At 39.4% G+C, this 15,858-nt stretch overlaps 1 protein-coding gene across 11 annotated transcripts in view; it reads right to left on the bottom strand.

Moving 5' to 3' along the window:
• MS4A8 (membrane spanning 4-domains A8) overlaps positions 1-15,858 on the bottom strand; it is a 64,886-nt gene that overhangs the window by 33,025 nt on the left and 16,003 nt on the right. For 5 of the 11 annotated variants that reach the window (XR_007156079.1, XR_007156077.1, XR_007156082.1 and 2 more), the window contains 2 exons: positions 9,450-9,569; positions 5,743-5,863 (listed from right to left, as the gene is read on the bottom strand). The exons of 3 other annotated variants lie outside the window; for them this stretch is intronic. The gene's annotated coding sequence lies outside the window, so the exon portion shown is untranslated. Of the gene's footprint in view, positions 1-5,742; positions 5,864-9,449; positions 9,570-10,469; positions 10,555-15,858 lie in introns of those variants that run through there. 3 more of the 11 variants (XR_007156083.1, XR_007156085.1, XR_007156087.1) reach the window with 2 other exon arrangements.

Below are 15,858 nucleotides of genomic sequence, written 5' to 3'. Positions count from 1 at the left end.
AATGGATAATGGTCTATAGTTTCCTTTTGTTTGATATATTTGTCTGGTTTTGGTATCAGGGTAATACTAACTTCATAGAATGAGTCAGGAAGTATGTTCTCCTCTTCATTTTTAGAACAATTTGTTAAAGACTGGTGTTAATTCTTTAAATGTTTAGGAGTATTTGCAGTGTAACCACCTGGGACTGGGGTTTCTTTACAAAAAATTTTTGATTTTCAGTCTCTTAACATGACGGATCTATTTAGATTTTTATTACTCCTTGACACAGTTTCAATAATTTGTATATTTCTAAGAATTTGTCCATTTTATGTAGGTGAACTAAATTGTTGGTATATCATTATTCATAGTATCCCCTTTTAGTCTCTCTCTCTCTCTCTCTCTCTCTCTCTCTCTCTTTTTGTTTTAGTAGGCTTCATACCCACACGGTGTCCAAAGCAAGGCTTAAACCCTGAGGTCAGTACCTGAGTTGAGATTAAGAGTCAGATGCTTAACTGACTGAGCCACCCAGGTGTCCCCTACTCTTTTACATCTGTTTATCTATTCTGTATTTCATTTTTTCCACCGTAGTCTTGATTATCTACATTCTTCTTCTGACTTTGGGTTTAGTTTTCTCTTCTAGTTTATGTTCTTAATATTTATTGTTTTTAACTTTAATTCCAGTAGAGTTAACAGAACATACAGTGTTATAGCAGTTTCAGCAGTGTTATAGCAGCACTATAGCAGTTATAGTGCAATATCGTGATTCGACAATTCAGTACGTTACTCGGTGCTCATCATGATAGGTGTGCTCTTAATCCCCTTCACCTGTTTCTCCCAGTCCCCCATTCCCATTCTAGTTTCTAAAGGTGGAAAGTTAGGTTTCTGATTTGAGACTTGTTTCTCTTTTTAAAAATATAGTATTTATAGCTATGAATTTCCCTCTAAGCACTACTTTAGCTGCATCAAATAAATCGTGGTATGTGGTTTGTTTTATTCATCTCAAAATGTGTTCTATTCTTCTTTTTGATTTCTTCTTTGACTTTTTTGTAATTTAGGAATGTATTGTTTCATTTGCACATATTGGTGATAGTTTAAAATGTCCTTCTTTTACCAGTTTCTTTTTTTTTTAATGTTTGTTTATTTTTGAGCGAGAGAGAGAGAGAGTGAGCACACAAGCATGCAAGCAGAGTAGAGGAAGAGAGAGAGGGAGACACAGAATCTGAAGCAGATTCCAGGCTCTGAGCTCTCAGCACAGAGCCTGATGTGGGCCTCAAACTCATGAACTGAGATCATGACCTGAGCCAAAGTCAGACACTTAACTGACTGAGCCACCCAGGCACCTACTTCTTTTACTGATTTATAATTTAATTCCATTATAATCAGAGAACATACTTTGTATGAATTCCATCCTTCTAACTTATTGAAACTTGTTTTATAGCCTAAAATATGGTCTGTCCCAGAGAATATTCCACATGCACCTGAAAAGAACGTGTACTTTGAGTTGTTGGATGGAGTGTCGTATAGATGTTTGTTAGGTCTAGGCAGTTGGTTAATAATGCTGTTCAATTCTCCTATTGCCTTTTCTCTTCTGCAGAGTTTTCCTATACATTGTTGAATATGGGGTATTGAAGTTTCCAGCTGTTGTTTTTTAAACTTTGTGTTTTCCTGCCCAATCTGCCAGTTTTTGCTTCATGTGTTTTCGGGACTCTGTTGTTGGTGCATATATGCTTACAATTGCTATGAGTTCCTGGCAGATTTAACTTAAAAAATAATTATAAATATGTCCTTCTTCATGTCTACTAACAATCTTTTGTCTTAATGTCTATGTTCTCTGACATTATTTTTATAGCTGCTCTAGCTCTCTTTTGGTTTCTGTTTATATGGCATATATTTTCCATACTTATATTGGACATATTTGTGTCTTTTCTTTTTTCCTTTGTAGAATTCTTGGCATCATCTCATCTATTCTGACCATAGAGGTTTAATTTTTTTTCAACGTTTTTATTTATTTTTGGGACAGAGAGAGACAGAGCATGAACGGGGGAGGGGCAGAGAGAGAGGGAGACACAGAATCGGAAACAGGCTCCAGGCTCCGAGCCATCAGCCCAGAGCCTGACGCGGGGCTCGAACTCATGGACCGCGAGATCGTGACCTGGCTGAAGTCGGAAGCTTAACCGACTGCGCCACCCAGGCGCCCCAAGAGGTTTAGAAACTAGAGTTCCGTGAAATTGAGCGTCTTGCCCAATGCCAGTATCTCTTTAGGTCAAGGTCGGATAATTAATGTCTTTCTCAACCATATTTTCCAATATTTGTCTTTGAATCTAAGGTGTGTCTCTTGTATATATCATTTAATTGGAGTTCATTTTAAAAATCCATTTTGCCAGTCTCTGCCTTGTGATTAGAGTGTTCAATACATTTACATTTAATGTAGTTACAGATAAGATAGGGTTTATGTCTGCTATTTCATGGTCAGTTTTCTATATTGTATGTCTTCGTTCTTCTGTCTGTCCTTCTATCTGACTGCTCTCTTTTACGTTAAATAAATGCTTTCTTTCATACCATTTTATTTTTTTTCTTCTATACCACTTTATTACATTTTTATTTCTGAATTATTTTTAGTTTATTATCAATATTATTTTGTATTAATAATGTTGTAATATTTATTATATCTAATTCTTGATTGACAGTGTTTTTCTTTCAGTGTTCTGAAGATGTCATACCACTTACTGTCTTTTGGCTTCCATAGTTTCTGATGAGGAATTTTATTAAAGATCCCCTTTATAGGATGAATTCTTGTCTTCTGCTGATTTCAAGATTTTCTCTTGGTCTTTGTCTATTAGCATCTTGGTTGTGACGTGTCCAGGTTTGGATCTTTTGTAATTTCTCCTTTTTGGAGTTTGTTGAGCTCCTTGGATATGTAGAGTAATGTTTTTCATCAAATTTTTAACTTTTCATCCAATATATTTTCAAGACTTCTTTGTGTAGCTTTCTCTTTCACTATCTCCTCCCATTATGCCAACTTCCATTATGCACATTTTGGTATGACTGATGGCATTTCAAAGGTGTCTGAAGCTCTGTTCAATTTTCTTCGTTTGTTATCATTTTGTTCCACAGAGTAGACGATTTTAATTGAACTTTAAAAAATTTTTTTAAATGTTTATATATTTTTGAGATATAGAGACAGAGACAGAGTGTGAGAGAGGGAGGGGCAGAGAAAGAAGGAGACACAGAATCCAAAGCAGGCTCCAGGCTCTGGGCTCTCAGCACAGAGCCGGTTGCGGCTCAAACTCACAAACTGTGAGATCATGACCTGAGCTGAAGTCGGATGCTCAACCAACTGAGCCATCCAGGTGCCCCTTAATTGATCTATCTTTAAGTTGGTGGATTATTTCTTCTGTCAGATCACATATTCTGTTGAGCCCCTTGAATGATGTTTTCATTTTAGTTACATATTTTTCTGCTCTAGAATTTCTACTTGATTCTTTTCAATAGTTTCTGTCTTTATCGATATTCTTTATCATGAAACATTGCTTTCTTACTTTCCTTTAGACTTTTTAGACATGGTTTTTCAGTTCTTAGAGCATACTTATAATAGCTGATTTAAAGGGGTTTTTTTTCCCCTAGTAAGTCCAATATCTAGGCTTCCTCTGGTACAACTTCTATTGCTTTTTCCCCAGTGTTTAGGTCATAGTTTTCTGTTTCTTTGCATATCTTATAATTTCTTTTGTTAAAAATTGCATATTTAAGATAATATAATGTAGCAATGTTGGAAAGCAGATTCTCCCAGGGACTGGTTTTTGTTGTTGTTTTTGTTATTCTAGGGGTGGCTTTCCTGAACTAATTGTGTGCAGTATTCATGTCCTGTATGGGCACTGATGCCTCTGTTAGCTTAGTGTCATTACATGATTGGGCATAGATTTCCTTAACTGCTTTGAACCAAGAAATTTCCCAGGCTTTGTTGAGAAGCTGTGTGTGCGTGTGTGTGTGTGTGTGTGTGTGTGTGTGTGTGTGTTGGGGTAAGACTTTAAAGGCTTGGAAGACAGGTTGCAACTCTATATTAGCTATCACTTCCTGTTTGCAGACAGCTTCAGGTCAGCCAGAGGTGGGAGGTTAGCATATTGACAGGTCTTTCCTGGGCACACACACATCTCCACATATGCACAAGGTCTTGATTTCCAAGTATTACCACCGTTTCAAGGTCCCCAGCGGACATCTTGTGCCCTAGTTTTTTTCTATTATCTTTTTTTTGGTAAGCGTCTTGTTTTCCCCAACTCTTATCCCTGCTCTAGGCAAACACAGTGTTAAAGGCCACTAATTGTTCTGACAAACATCCCAGAAAACTTTTCACTGTGATTGAGCTCAGAGGTGAATAAAGAGCCTTGCCAGTGGGGATTTCCAGGGACCTGCCTGACAAATCAGAAACCATGCTCTGGGAATGTTTTGTTTTTGTTTTTGTTTTTGTTTTTTGTTTTTTGTTTTGCTTTGTTTTGATTTTTGGGCAACTCCAATCTCAGTTTTCCTCTGCTTGTGGTTGTTAGGCTGGTGTTTTTTTTACAGGTAGTGTGGTCGCAAGGTTATTTCATTTGAAGGTTACTGTGGAGATGGGACAAGGGGGATGGGCACCGGGCAAATGATAACCACAAAACTCGCTGTTCTTACTAAGGTTTAGCCATGGTTTCTTGCATAAGTGTTCCCTGGATTGTCACAAGTCTTTGATTAATTCCCAGAGGTAAGAAATGTTAATTCTGACAACTTTTCCCAGTGTTCTCATTTATTTTATGGAGGAATCGATTTTTAGAGAGCCTCATTCTTCTATTCCAGAAGCAGTCTCTTCAGCGTCCTCTAAAATCCTCTAAATTTTCTGAAGGGACAGGAAGATCTCAAACTTTGGCAACAAAACTTTATAACTAAATTTGAATTTCACAGTCTAGAACATTCAGTGTCCCCATATTGCTTTTCAGTCTATGTAAAATCTTTTCAGTCTATTTATTTCCTCTAGTAATCTTCTAGGTGATGCAAGTCTAAAAGACCTCAGGGTGCATGTATCCCTTCTAATCAGATTTTTGTATCCTTTGGGTAAATACCTAGTAGTCCAATTGCTGGATCATAGGGTAGTTGTATTTTTAGCTTTTTGAAGAACCTCCATACTGTTTTCCAGAGTGGGAGCACCAGTTTGCATTCCCGCCAACAGCGTAAGAGGGCTCCCCTTTCTTCATATCCTCACCAACACCTGTAGTTTCCTGGGCTATTAATTTCGGCCATTCTGACTGGTGTGATGTGATAACTCACTGTAATTTTGATTTTGATTTCCCTGATGATGAGTGATGTTGAGCATCTTTTCATGTGTCTGTTGGCCAGCTGGATGTCTTCTTTGGAAAAAAAAAATGTCTACACATGTCTTCTGCCCATTTCTTAAAAACTGGATCATTTGTTTTTTTGGGTGCTGAGTTCTTTAGATGTTTTGGATACTAACCCTTAATCAAATACGTCCTTTGCAAACATCTCCCATTCTGACGGTTGCCTCTTAGTTTTGTTGATTGTTCCCTTTGCAGTGCAGAAGCTTTTTATCTTGATGAGGTCCCAATAGTCCATTTTTGCTTTTATTTCCCTTGCCTCCCGAGGCACCTCTGGTAAGAAGTTGCTATGGCTGATGGCAAAGAGGTTACAGCCTGTGTTCTCCCCTAGGATTTGGATGGTTTCCTTGCAGATCCTTAACAGAAGCTGTTTTCTCCTGACTGACCAGCCAGAAACAAAATTACTCACTTATGTCACTGCATTCTACAGGACGCAATGCTGCTTCAATCCACTTGACAGTCACGTATGCACAGATCACTTCCACGATCGTGGTGAAGAGTATATATTGTAAAAGCATACTACCAGCTATCTGAATTAGGAAGAAAAGAAACATTCCTCATATTAATTAGCCATTTAAAAATTATACAAGAACAACACTTCGCAAGCAGGGAATAAAGATCATTCATCCTATCAGTCTCACACAACTATGAGGATTTTTGTGTATTTTTCCTAAGAACAAAATATGTTTTCAATTAATCAAGTACTCTTATATGCACCTTACATTATGTCAAGTCCTACTTCTAGTAATGACTGTACAAGTTGGATACTTTTATTTCTCTTCTGCATGTGACCAGACTGGAAAGCAGAGAGATTACCTTAGTACCGTGGGCTGGGTGAAGTTCTTCAGGGTTTGGCACTGAGTGCCCATCTTTTCTCTCTTCATACTTTCTCTTTTGGTAAGACTCATTGCGTGCTTTGTGTTTCGTGCTTTTCCATTTAATGCACATATAATTTGCATGTTCTATTTTCTCTTAACCTATGTACCATAAACATTATTACATGTAGTAGGTGGAACCATTCTCTCTCCCTTTCCACATTTCTACCACGGCCCATAGTAGGACTTTCTGCTCTAGGAGTGGCTTCTAGTGTTTCTTAACGCTCCTCATTTACAATTCCCCATTTGAGAAGCAGAGATTTATCTAACCCATGATTTCCCAAGAAGGAACCCAGCCCCTTCTGGGTTGTTTCCCCTTTTTTTTTTTTTTTTTTTTTTTCAGAATCGTTTTGTCTTTATGACCCCAAGTTCTCCTCAACCTCTGATACCTGCCTGGTCCCAGCACAAGGAGACCTGTCGTCTACCTGTATCTAGGTAGATAAGTTTAATTCATGGAGGGAGGTTGCAGCAAGTTCATTTGGTCAAAGATTTAAAACGTGTTCTCCAACTATAATAATCATCATAAAGCTGATAGTTTTTATTTACATCTGCTTGAGTGTCGTATTTTATCTCAGTTGGTTCAGAATGTGAGAGAAGAAAAGTTGATGGCTATTTACTGGCCTGCTATACTAGTGTCCCAGGGGCCCTGTAATAAAGTATCACAGCTGGGTGGCTTAACACAACTGAAATTTATTGTCTCACCGTTCCGGAGGGTCAAAGTCCAAAAAGCATGTATTGGCAACAGAATGCTCATTCCAGTCTTTAGGAGAGGATTCTTCCTTACCTCTTTCAGCTTCTGGTAGCCCCAGAAGGGTTCCTTGGCTTGTATCAGTATAACTACAACCTCTGCCTTCACGTAGACATGGCCATCTTCTTTCCAGGTCTGTGTCCAAATTTCTTTCTTCTTATAAGGACACGAGTTCTATTGGATTAATGGCCCACTCTATTTGCGTATGACCTCATCTCAACTAATTACATCTGCAAGACTTTGTTCTCAAATAACGTCACATTCTGAGGTACTGTGGGCTAGGACACATCTTTTTGGGGGACACATTTCAACCCATAATAGTTTGTCTCTGCTCTGCCTCTAAGTTCATGTCCCTCCCACGTACCAAATCTATTTGCCTGATCCCAATATCTCCAAAAGTTTTGACCCATTTTAACATCAACTCCAAGTCAAAATTCTGACCTAAATATCATCAGATCAAAAAGCCTCAAATCCTATCATCTAAATTATCTAAATCAGTTATGGATGAGACTCCTAGAATGGTCCATATTGGGGTAAAATTCCTCTCCATCTGTGGACCTGTGCAATCAGAAAACCAGTTATCTAAGACATAACGGTGGGACAGGCATAGGATAGATATTGCCATTCCAAAAGGGAGATATAAGAAGGAAAATAGGGCTGGGGTGCCTGGGTGGCTCAGTTGGTTAGGCATCTGACTTTGGCTCAGGTCATGATCTCGCAGTTTCTGAGTTCAAGCCCCGCATTGGGCTCTGTGCTGACAGCTTGGAGTCTGGAACCTGCTTCGGATTCTGTGTCTCCTCCTCTGCCCCTCCCATGCTCATGCTCTGTCTCTCTGTCTCTCAATAATAAATAAATGTTAAAAAAATTAAAAAAAAAAAGAAGGAAAATGGGGTAATGGGCCCCAAGCAAGCCCAAAACCCAATAGGGCAATTCTTTAGATGTCGAGGCTTGAGAATAATCCTGTGTGGCTCCATGCTCGGTCCACAGGGCCTGCTGAGGAGGTGGCCCTGCTTCTTCAGCTCACCGTGGTGGTGGCCCCACCCCTGCAGCCTACTGGTTGGTGGGGAGTCCCACTCTTTGGGTTATTGCTGTCTCAGCCTGTAGCATATCAAAGACGTAAATATTTGTGACGTGAAATGTGTTTCTTTTTCCCCATTCTTGGTTTTCTCATTTGCTTTTGTAACAGATGTACTAATTCCATACTTTATGCCATTTTCCAATGGCTTTTAGGCTTGTTCATTCATTTCTTTCCTTTATTTCTTTTTCATTGCTCATTCATGAAATTTTATTTCTTTTTCATTGCTCATTCATGAAATTTTATTTCTTTTTCATTGCTCATTCATTGAATCTGTGATTTCTTTTTACACACTGCCAAGTAGAGCCCATTACTATTTTCTTGGAAATGGAGAGCTTATTGATTGAATATTATTTTATTAAACTTCACTTTTTCCATATTGACTGGTAAAGTGATCTCCCATAAAATAATGTTTTTGCCTATATTAGGATTTATTTCTCAACTCTCTGTTCTTTGATTAATTTTTCTTTTTGTGTGTAAATACTATACCATTTTTATTATACTGCATCATCTCTTGATGTAACAAGTTGCCTGGCCCTCCCCAATCATTATGTGGCTTCTAGAATTTCTTGGCCCTTTTCACACAATCTTTTTTTCCATCCATACACATTTTGGAGCAGTTTTATTTCATTCTCCCCAAAACATTTTTGGGATTCTAAATGGAATCACCTCACATCTATGTATTAATTTATGGAATCTTGTAATTCTATGACATTGTGAATTTGCATTCAAGAATGTAGTTTCTCGGGGCACCTGGGTGACTCAGTCGGTTACATGTCTGACTTTGGCTCAGGTCATGATCTCACAGTTTGTGAGTTCCAGCCCCATGTCTGGCTCTGTGCTGACAGCTCAGAGCTTGAAGTCTGCTTTGGATTCTATGTCTCCCTCTCTCTGCCCCTCCTTCACTCATGCTCTGTCTCTCTCTCAAAAGTTAATAAATGTTAAAATAAAAAAGAATGTAGTTTCTCAAAGTATTCAGTTCTTATATTACAACCCTCATGTTTTTAATATTTTTGTTGTTATTTTGATTGGGTTATTCATTTTTTCTACTTCAATATTTAAGTGGTAAGTTCTAGTGTAAAGACAATGTATTGTCTACATTTTTCTTTACTAAATCATTTTTTTTTAGTTGAGTCTTTGGGGTTTTCTAGGGATCCTATCACTTTATCTTCACATAATGACAATTTTGATCTCTCTCTTAAGTTTCTAGTGTTTCCTTAGTTGGACTGAAATTGATTTGTTAATATTCCCATGGCAAAAATTTGGAGGAGATACAGTTTGTTTTTATATTTCTAGGCCAAAGATATCAAATTTGGTTGTCATTTCCATACTTTACCATTGCAACACACATCATTTACTATAGTTTTTCCACTTATATGTACAATTTTAATCCAGTTGTTATTAAACTTGGTACTTACATGTGACCACAGGTATTCATTGGTGTCTGGATAATACGTTAAACTTGCAATACTTAATATCATTATACCAAGTACAGAAAAACAGGCACTTAGGATGTTCATAACCATGCTAGCAATAAGCTGTAACAGACATACAAAGAAAACTGGTCATGTGCAGCATAAACAGGTTTTGATGAAGCAGTCAGTCAGTCTGCTGTCCTTCCTAGAACATTCAAGTTGGAAATTTTTTATCTGACTCTCTGGAGCCTTACTGTGGTTGATATCAAGACTCTGCCTCAAATTTGTCTGGAACCCAGCAGGATTAAAAATATTTTTTTTTTCAGAGGAAGTATTTAGTCGACAAATTATTAAACAGGGCCTGCAACATGCTGAACACTGTGTTAGGGATAAACGCAGGCTTCTACTTGAAAGTCTTACAAACTAATGCGGGAGGCAAAATTACAAACAATATATTTCATTTGACAAAATTTCATAAACATCATGCTATGAATAAGCCTCAGGTCCAGGATTTGCCAGTGTCATTCGTACCCCAGTAAGGTCACCTTACTACTACTTACTACCTTTCCATAGTTCCCAGCTTCCCTCAAGAAGCTCTCTCTTTTTTTTTTAATTTTTTAAAAAGTTTATTTATTTAAAAAAAAAATTTTTTTTTTCAACGTTTATTTATTTTTGGGACAGAGAGAGACAGAGCATGAACGGGGGAGGGGCAGAGAGAGAGGGAGACACAGAATCGGAAACAGGCTCCAGGCTCCGAGCCATTAGCCCAGAGCCCGACGCGGGGCTCCAACTCACGGACCGCGAGATCGTGACCTGGCTGAAGTCGGACGCTTAACCGACTGCGCCACCCAGGCGCCCCAAAAGTTTATTTATTTTTGAGAGAGAGAGAGAGAGCATGAGCAGGGGAGGAGCAGAGAGAGAGACACACACACACACAGAATCCAAAGCAGGTTCCAGGCTCTAAGCTGTCAGCCCAGCGTGCAATGTGGGGCTCAAACTCACGAACCATGAGATCACGTCCTGGGCTGAAGTCACTGCTTAACCGACTGAGCCACCAGGCGCCCCAGTATCTGCTCTCTTTTGAATGGCACTGTGAGCCTTGCATGACCTGTGAAGAGAAACTCTGCCCCTTTGAGAAGGGACTCCATGGATTTTTTTTTTTTTTTAATGTGTAAGGGATCGTTACATTTTAAAGAGGATTTTTTTTTTAAATAATGGGAAGAAGGAAGTGATTTGATACTGATCAACCAAAGAAAGAACTTAAGTAGGCATATTAAATTTTGATTGTTCAGCAGGCAACTGCCCTTTCATTTTGGGAGCTCTCACTTGTTAAGTCTTTATGAAAGAAGTTTATCAAACTTTGCTATGACTTCAATCTGTAGGAGGCAGAGCCAGGGCATTGCCAATGCAGTCCGTTTCCCAAGGATTGTGAATCTTGAGCAAGTAACTTAAAGATGAACAGAAGACTGGAATTCATACCTAGAATGGGCAGCTCAGATGTTATACGGTGGGGATGGTGGGGCACTTGGGTGCTAGAGACAAGCTGTGATCTCTAGTGATGGTAACAACTTGGCCAGATTCTCCTTGCTAAAAGATAGCTTGCACTTCTGGGTTTCTGTTTCTGGCTTCTGGAACTTTCTCAGATCCTATGTTCGTTCTTTCTTTCTTCTTTCTTTCTTTCTTTCTTTCTTTCTTTCTTTCTTTTAGTGTTTATTTTATTTTTGAGAGAGAGAGAGAACAAGCAGGGGAGGGGCAGAGAGAGGGGGGACAGAGGATTCGAAACAGGCTCCAGGCTCTGCATTGACAGCGGAGAGCCCGATGAGGGGCTTGAACCCATGAACCATAAGATCATGACTTGAGCCGAAGTCAGACACTCAACTGAGACACTCAGGTGCCCCTCAGATCCTGTGTATTTTCTAAGTTTGGTTCTTCACTTCCCAGATGCTAGGACCCTGGCTTCTTCCCAGTAGAGCCTGTCTTTCCTTGCTATAGCCAGGTTTCAGTTCACAGTGGTGGACAAATTGAGTGGTGGACAAAATTGAGAAAATGTCTTACGGAAGAGAGAAGGTGTATACAAAATTTCAGACGCGTGGGAAAGAAGGTCTTCAGGAAAATGAATCGTTTGGTGTGGCTGGAACGTGGGGCATGAAGGGAAGTTGGATACAATGTGGGTGAAGTGGGCAGGGCTGGATTATGAGGAATCTGGCAGGCTGTGCTAAGGATTCCAATTCATCTTTTCGAAACGTAGAGCTATACTCAGGGCGTGTCAGCTAGAAAGACCCTTCCTTAGTACAAAGCCAGGTTGTGGTATGCTCCAGAAAATGCACACTTATAATGCTTCTGCACACTTACCCTGTGTCCACATATGAGGTCAGAAAGGCTTATGAGCCAGGATCACCTATAGAGAGATATTTATGTTCCAGGGGCGCCTGGGTGGCTCCGTCGGTTAAGCGCCCAACTCTTGATTTCAGCTCAGGTCATGATCTCATGGTTCGTGAGTTCGAGCCCCACAGCACAGATGCCTGCTTGGGATTCTCTCTCTTTCTCCCTCTCTCTCTACCCCTCCCCTGCTCATGCTGTCTCTGTCTCTCCGAAAATAAATAAATTTAATTGAAAAATTAAATATTTATGTTCCCCCCAAATCCTGATCAAACATTTGATTTAAATATACAACATTATTATTTTTGAAGCATTCCACTTCCAGCATGAGAGTGTGAGGGACTCCACGGATCAACTCCTCAGCCAAATTTGTGAAAATTACTAAGAACCCCAACATTTAAAATCTTTGGAGTCCTAAAGGCCTACAACAAATGACGAAACGGTTAGTCAAGAAAATCTACTAGGGGCGCCTGGGTGGCTCTGTTGGTTAAGCATCCGACTCTTGGTTTCAGCTCAGGTCCTGATCTCACGCTTTCACGAGCTCGAGCCCTGCATCAGGCTCTGTGCTGACAGTGCGGAATCTGCTTGGGATTCTCTTTCTCTCCCTCTCTTTCTGCCCCTTCTCCACTCACACGGTCTCTGTCTCTCTCAAATAAATAAATAAACTTAAAAAAATTTTTTTAAAAACCTACTAAAAGTCAAAAAACTGTAGGAGTCTGCAGTATCTGAACCAAGAGCCACGCCCACTCACCCCCTTCCGGGTTCCACAAGAACACTCTGGGTTGGTGCAGGTCCCTTTTCCCCAAAATCCCAGAGTGCTAGCTAGTGCTCTCTCTCCCCCCCAGCCCCCCACCCCCAGGAGCAGATCATCTGCTTAGCATTTCTAATCATGCTCCCAGCTATTTGCTACTGAGGCTAAGTCCGAGTGCAGCCAGGAGAGGTGGACTCTCTCCTTTTGCCCCTACTTGTGGGATGAGGGCCTTCTCTTGGTGGCAGTGCCAGTGAGGTACCAGGTCCTGATCACTCTTGCCTTCACTTATGGGGTAGGGGTTCCACATCATGAGAGGCAAGCTGTCCCCCTCCACCAAGCCCTCAGCTCTTACAGTGGGGGTGTCACTCAGAGAGAAGCCCTCCATTGTCCCTCTGCACCGCCCCCCCCCCCCCCAATCCTAGGAGCAGAGCTTTGGCTCAGAGATTTTGCCTGGGGGAGAGGTGGGTTACAGAATAGAGAACAGCATCCTAGGGCGACTGTGGATATACCTAAAGCTGCACTCACCCCTGAGGAGCAATTTAACACAGACAGGGAGAAACAGACTGCAGGAAATTATTTCAGCCAGCCATTAAAACAAAACAAAACACATCAAATAACAATCATAAGCCCTTGGGCTGGGAACTCTGAGTTCTGAGTGCCCAGAGTTGCTACAATGTATTTGCCCAGTTTCCAGAGCATCTATGGCTCAGTCAGTTGTGTCTGACTCCTGATTTCGGTTCAGGTCATGATCTTAACGGTTTGTGAGATTGAGCCGTGTATCGGGTTCTGTGCGGACAGCATGAAGCCTGCTTGGGATTCTCCTTTTCTCTCTCTCTGTCCCTCCCTGGTGCATGCTCTCTTTCAAAATAAATAAATAAACATAAAAAAATAAAATGCCCAGTTTCCAACAAGAAATTTATGAGACAGGCAAAGAAACAGAAGTATATATACACCTATGCACTTTGACCTACACATCAGAAAAAAAGAAAAAAAAGCAGGTAACAGAAACTGTCTGTGAGAGTGGCCAGATGTAGCCTTCATTAGCCAAAGACTTCAAAATAGTCATAAAGACGGTCAGAGAACTAAAGTAAATGATTAAGCAAGTAAAGCAAGATTTGCTGATGACATTGACTATGGATGATTATATGGCAACAAATTATACAACCTACATGAAATGGACAAATTCCTAGCAATGTACAAACTATTGAAACTGACTCAAGAAGAAACAGAAAATCCAAACAAATCTATAACAAATCTGAATTAATAATAAAAACCTTCCATGAAGAAAAAGCCAGTTCCAGATGACTTCAATGGTGACTTCTACCCAATATTTAAAGAATTAATACCATTGCTTCACAAACTCTTCCATAAATAGAATAGGAGGGGACACTTCCTAACTCGCTCTAGGAGGCCAGTATTACCCTGATACCATAACCAGACCAAGCCATCACAATAACAAAACTATAGACCAATATTTCTTATGAATGTGAATGCAAAAACACCCCCCTAATCCAGCAACATATAAAAAGCATTATATACACCACGAGCAAATGGGATTTATTCCATGAATGCAAGGTCAGTTCAATTTCCAAAAATCAATGTAATACATCAGACCAATAAGATAAAAAACAGCCATATGACTATCTCAGTAGATGCAGAAAAAGCATTTGACAAAAAGCCAAGACCCTTTCGTGATTAAAACACTTTGGCATGTTCCTTAATGTGGTAAGGGTATTTAGGAAAAACCCATAGCGAACTTACTTACTGGTTTGCTTACTTCCTGCACACTCACTGGATGCTTTCCTCCTAAGATCAGGAAAAGACAAGAATGTCTGCTTTCACAGCTTCTACTCAGCATTGTATTAGAGGTTCTAGCCAGGGCAGTTAGGCAATAAAAAGAAATAAAAGGCATCCAGATTTGTCAAGGATCTATTCACAGATACCTGTTTTTCTATCCAGAATATCCTAAGGAATACACTAAAAATGATTAGAACTAATAAACGACTTTAGCAAAAAGGACAGGATACAAGATTAACATAAAAATCAATGGTATTTCTATACACTGGAAACGAACCATCTGAAAATAAAATTTAAAAAAAATTCCATTTACAATACCATCAAAAAGAACAAAGTATCTAGGAATAAACTTAACAAAAGAAGTGCAAAATTCTGAAAACGAAAAAACATTTTTGAAAGAGTCATGCAAAAATATCCACATTCACACGGATGTGAAGATTTAATACTGTTAAGATCAATACTCCCCAAATTGACTTGCAGATTCAGTGGGATCCCTATCAGAATTCCAGCTGTTTTTCCTTACAGAAATTGGTAGGCTGATCCTAAAACTTGTATGGCATTGAGAAAGACTTGGAATAATAAATAAAAACCTTGAAAAAAGAAGAGAAAATGGAAGAACTCACACTTTCTGATTTTAAAATGAACTACAAAGCTACAGTAATCAAGACTTTGTGGTACTTGCATAAGAAAAGACATGTAGATCAATAAAATAGAATGTGAAGTCCAGAAACAAACCCACAAAGGTGCCAAGACAATTTAATGAAGGAAAAATAGTCTTCTCGACAAATGATCCTGGGACAACTGGACATTCACATGCAAAAAATGAAATAGGGCCCTAAGGTTACATCATCAACAAAAATTAACTCAAAACGGATCAAAGACCTAAATATAAGACCTAAAGCTATAAAATGCCTGGAAGAAAACAGGCATAACTCTTTGGGTCTTTGGTTGTGGCAATGGATTCTTAAACATGACACCAAAAACAAGAACATCAAAAGAAAAATTGATAAGTTAGGACTTCCACAAAATTAAAACTTCCATGCTTCAAAGGATACTATTCAGAAAGTGAAAATATAATCCACAGAATGGAAAATATTTGTAAATCATATATCTGATAAGGGGTTGTATCTAGAGTACATAAAAACTCTTATAACTGAATAATAATAAAAGGCTAATATCTAATTTTATTTTATTTTTATTTTTGTTATTATTTTTTTAAATGTTTATTTATTTTTGAGACAGAGACAGAGAACGAGAGGGGAGGGGCAGAGAGAGAGGGAGACACAGAATCCGAAGCAGGCTCCAGGCTCCGGGCTGTCAGCACAGAGCCCGACGTGGGGCTCGAACTCACGGACCATGAGATCATGACCTGAGCTGAAGTCAGATGCTTAACGGACTGAGCCACCCAGGCGCCTCGCTAATAACTAATTTTAAACGGGCACAGGATTTGAACAGACCTTTCTCCAAAGAAGACAAAGAAGCGGC

This window comes from Prionailurus viverrinus, chromosome D1 (genome assembly GCF_022837055.1).
Source record: "Prionailurus viverrinus isolate Anna chromosome D1, UM_Priviv_1.0, whole genome shotgun sequence".
Classification (NCBI taxonomy): domain Eukaryota; kingdom Metazoa; phylum Chordata; class Mammalia; order Carnivora; family Felidae; genus Prionailurus; species Prionailurus viverrinus.
This window is presented reverse-complemented; position numbering and strand designations above follow the sequence as displayed.